Source organism: Nicotiana sylvestris, chromosome 3 (assembly GCF_000393655.2).
Source record: "Nicotiana sylvestris chromosome 3, ASM39365v2, whole genome shotgun sequence".
NCBI lineage: Eukaryota > Viridiplantae > Streptophyta > Magnoliopsida > Solanales > Solanaceae > Nicotiana > Nicotiana sylvestris.
Genome location: NC_091059.1, coordinates 40,832,207 through 40,837,495, shown reverse-complemented (window position 1 = coordinate 40,837,495; position 5,289 = coordinate 40,832,207).

Here is a 5,289-nt window from a genome sequence, read left to right as displayed (position 1 = left end):
GCCCGAGGGGCCCAGTTATGATACTTTTCCTGATTTCACTCTTCTTTTAAAATAAGCCTCTATTGAAAAATTACTAATTATATGATTTTAAGTATTCCAACTGAAACTGAAGATTTTATGACGAAACTGGTTTTAAACTGTGGAGTTTGATTTGTTATTAGTTACTTACTGAGTTGGCGTACTCACGTTACTCCTTGCACCTTGTGTGTAAATCCAGGTGCCCGAGCGGAAGAGTGAGGGTTCTCAGCTTATCCAGAGTTTGCTGGAGATTGCAAGGTAGCTGCATGGCATCTGCAGCCCTGCTTTCCTCCTTCCTATCTTGTTCCTTTCTGCATTTTTTTACTTATGATGTATTAAACAGTCGGTCGTGTATTTAGAGGCTCTAGACTTGTGACACCAAATGTTTGGGCTGTGTTGTCTTATGTTTTATTGATTTTCACACACTTTTAGTTATTTTAATCACTTCTTATGAAAATTGGTATTTAAACCCGTGTTAGAAATGGTTTATTAAAAAGAAAAAGGGTTATGATCGAGGTTTGGGTTGGCTTGCCTAGTAATGTGATAGGCGCCATCACGACCGGTATTCGGGGTCGTGACAAGTTCGTATCAGAGCCTAGATTACATAAGTCTCATGAGTCATGAACCGGTTTAGTAGAGTCTCGCGGATCGGTACGGCGATTTCTGTACTTATCCTCAGGAGGCTGCAGAACCTTTTGGAAAAACTTCATATTCTTGAAATTCTTGTCGTGCGAATCTGTTAACCTGAGTACTAAACTTCTATTATTCCATTCTCTCACAAATTGTGAGGACACGTGCTACTGGGCAAGATGGACGACCACCAGTACCACCAGCTGGGGCCACTAGAGGCCGAGGATGCAGTCGAGGCCATGGTAGGGGCAGAGCAGCTAGGGCAGCACCTGCAGATCCACCAGTTGTTGAAGTTCAGGATCAGGTCCCGGTTGTGGTTGCTACAGCAGCACCAGCTCAGGCACCAGCTGTGCCTATTGTGATTCCAATCCTTTAGGAGGCTTTAGCTCAGATTTTATTAGTGTGTACCGGTTTGGCTCAGGCGGTCTCAGTTACTATGGTCGCAGCTACTTCTCAGGCCAGTGGAGGCACCCAGACTCCCATTGCTCACATACCTGAGCAGGTTGTGCAGGGACTCCAGGCACTAGGGGAACCTCCAGCCTAACTGGTTTCACCAGCTCAAGAGTATGTGGTACCAGTTATCCTGGATGACGAGCAGCGTCGACTAGAGAGGTTTGGTAGACTCCAACCTCCGACTTTCAGCGGTGCAGAGGGCGAGGATGCCCAGGGTTTCTTGGATAAGTGCTAGAGTATGCTTTGTACAGTGGGTATTCTAGAGACCAGTGGTGTAGCATTCACTACCTTTTAGTTTTCTGGGGCTGCTTTCACTTGGTGGGAGGCGTATGAGAGGCGTAGGCCTATTGGTGTAGTGCCCCTTACCTGGTAGCAGTTCTCTATTCTCTTTCTGGAGAAGTATGTGCCATAGTCTCGCCAAGAGGAGCTGTGCAGGCAGTTCAATCAATTGTATCAGGGAGATATGACTGTGACGCAGTATGAGATGCAGTTCTCTAAGTTAGCTCGTCATACGGTATGGTTGGTTCCCATAGATTGAGAGAGGATCAGGAGGTTTGTTGATGGCCTCACATATCAGCTTCAGATTCTCATGACTAGGGAGAGGGTGGTAGGTGCTACTTTTGAGGAGGTTGTTGACATCGCCCGTAATATTGAGTCGGTTCGCCGCCAGGAGCGAGAGGAGAGGGAGTCCAAGAGGCCTTGGGGATCTGGTAGCTTTAGTAGTGCTCCTTCGAGGGGTTAATTTTAGCAGGGCAGAGGTCGTCCATTCAGGTAGACTCAGTTAGCTCGCCCAGGTTATCATGGGGCAACATCTGGTCATGGTTCTCACAGTTCTCATCAGGGCCACTCATCGCTCAGTGCCTTTCCACCCTAGAGTTTGTCCCATGCTTAATCAGTTCAGGGTTCTTCCATGCCAGGTCCTTCTACTGGTCATTTCGGTGGTAGAAGTTCCCTTCAGTCCCCATCTCCAGCACCGGGGAGTTCTTATGAGTGTGGAGAGTTTGGGCATATGAGGAGGCAATGTCCTCATCTTCATGGTCCGTCTCAGCAGAGGGGTCAGCCCTCGACTTCAGCTCCAATTACTTCACCACCCGCCCAACCAGCTAAGGGTAGAGGTCAGTCAGTTAGGGGTCGCCCTAGAGGAGGAGGTCGATCAGGTGGTGGTCAGGCTCATTCTATGCCCTCCTAGGTAGACCAGATGCTTCTGCTTTAGATGCCGTGATTTTAGGTATTATTTCAGTCTGCCATAGAGATGCCTTTGTATTATTTGATCATGGTTCCACCTTTTTTTATGTGTCATCATACTTTTCCCATTATTTGGATACGCCCCATGAGTCTCTTATTTCACCTGTTCATGTATCTACTCTGGTGGGCGATACTGTTATTATAGACCGTGTGTACCAGTCGTGTATGGTGACTATTGGGGGTCTGGAGACCCGAGTGCATCTTTTATTATTATGTATTGTGGATTTCGATGTCATTTTGGGCATGGATTGGTTATCCCTGTGTCGTGCTATTCTGGACTGTCATGCCAAGACAGTCATATTAGCTATATCGGGTGTGCCATAGTTCGAGTGGCAAGGTTTGACTAATTATGTTCCTAGTAGAGTGATCTCATTCTTGAAGTCCCATCGTATGGTTGGGAAGGGATGTCTTTTGTATCTAGCCTTTGGATGTCGGTGCAGAGACTCCCAGTATTGATTCTGTTCCAATTGTGAGGGATTTTCCTGATGTGTTTCCTGCAGACCTGTCGGGCATGCCACCGGACAGGGATATTGATTTTAGTATTGACCTGGTGCCGGGCACTTAGCCTATTTCTATTCCGCTGTATTGTATGGCACCAGCGGAGTTGAAATAGTTAAAGGAGTAGCTTCAAGAACTCCTTGATAAGGGGTTCATTCGGCCTTGTGTGTCACCTTGAGGTGCGCTGGTTCTATTTGTGAAGAAGAAGGATGACACTATGAGGATGTGCATCGATTATAGGCAATTGAACAAGGTAACAGTTAAGAACAAGTATCCCTTATCTCACATTGATGATTTATTCAACCAGCTTCAGGGAGCGAGAGTGTTCTCCAAGATTGATCTCCGTTCGGGTTATCACCAGTTGAAGATCAGGGACTCGGATATTCTTAAGACAGCTTTCAAGACGCGATATGGTCATTATGAGTTCTTGGAGATGTCTTTTGGGTTGACCTATACCCAGCAATGTTCATGCATTTGATGAACAGTATGTTCCGGCCTTATCTCGACTCATTTGTCATAGTCTTCATTGATAATATTCGGGTGTATTCGCATAGTCAGGAGGAGCACGCGGAGCATTTGAGAGTTGTGTTGCAGAGATTGAGGGAGGAGAAACTTTATGCAAAATTCTCCAAGTGTGAGTTTTGGCTCAGTTCAGTGGCTTTCTTGGGGAACGTGGTGTCCAGCGAGGATATTTAGGTTGATCCGAAGAAGATAGAGGCAGTTCAGAGTTGGCCCAGACCGTCCTCAGCCATAGAGATTCGCAGTTTTCTTGGTTTGGCAGGCTATTATCGCCGATTTATTCAAGGATTCTCATCTATCGCATCGCCCCTGACCAAGTTGACTCATAAGGGTGCTTCATTTGTATGGTCGGATGAGTGTGAGAAGAGCTTTCAGAAGCGCAAAACAGCCTTGACCATAGCTCTAGTGTTTGTTTTTCCATCAGTTTCAGGTTCATATATCGTGTATTGTGATGATTCGAGAGTTGATACTAGTTGTGTATTGATATAGGAGGGTAGAGTTATTGCTTATGCTTCTCGTCAGTTGAAGCCCCATGAAAAGAACTACCCTGTTCATGATTTGGAGTTGGCTGCCATGTTCACATTTTGAAGATTTGGATGCATTACTTGTATGGTGTGTCTTGTGAGGTGTTTACTGATCATCGTAGCCTCCAGCACTTGTTCAAATAGAAGGATCTCAATTTGAGGCAGCGAAGGTGGTTGGAGTTGCTTAAGGATTATGATATCATTATATTGTACCATCCGGGGAAGGCCAATGTGGTGGTCGATGCTTTGAGCCGAAAGGCGGTGAGTATGGGGAGTTTAGCATATATTCTAGTTGGGGAGAGACCTCTTGCAGTTGATGTTCAGGCCTTGGCCAATCGGTTTGTGAGGTTAGATGTTTTGGAGTCCAGTCGGGTATTGATTTGCGTGGTTTCTCGGTCTTCCTTATATGATTGCATTAGAGAGCGCTAGTATGATGATTTGCATTTGCTTGTCCTTAAGGACAGAGTTCAACATGATGATGCCAGAGATGTGACTATTGGTGATGATGGGGTGTTGAGGATGCAGGGCCGAATTTGTGTGCCCAATGTAGATGGGTTTCGGGAGTTGATTCCGAAGGAGGTCCACAGCTCGCGGTATTCCATTCATCCGGGTGTCGCGAAGATGTATCAAGATTTGAGACAGCATTATTGGTGGAGAAGAATGCAGAAAGACATTATGGGATTTGTAGCTCGGTGCCTCAATTGCTAGCAGGTAAAATATGAGCATCAGAGACCGGGTGGCTTGCTTCAAGCAGATGGATATTCCAGAGTGGAAGTGGGAGAGGATCACTATGGACTTTGAAGTTGAACTTCCACGGACTTTGAAGAAGTTCGATGCTATTTGGGTGATTGTGGATCGGCTGACCAAGTCCGCACACTTCATTCCTTTGTGTACTACCTATTCTTCAAAGCGGTTGGCAGAGATTTATAAATGCGGGAGATTGTTCGTTTGCATGGTGTCCTAGTTTCCATCATCTCAGATAGGGGCAACTAGTTTACTTCATAGTTTTGGAGGTATGTGTAGCGAGAGTTGGGTACTCAAGTTGAGTTGAGCACAACTTTTCACCCTCAGACAGACGGGCAGTCCGAGCGCACTATTCAGATATTGGAGGACATGTTGTGTACTTGTGTCATTGATTTCGGAAGGTCATGGGATCAGTTTCTACCGTTTACAGAGTTTGCTTATAACAACAGCTACCAGTCGAGTATTTAGATGGCTCCATACGAGGCTTTGTATGGGAGATGGTGTAGATCTCCAGTTGGTTGGTTCGAGCTGGGTGAGGCTAGGCTATTGGGGACAGACTTGGTGCAGGATTGTTTGGAAAAGCTGAAGGTAATTCAGGAGAGACTTCGTACAACACAGTCGAGGCAAAAGAGTTATGCTGACAGGAAGGTTCGAGATG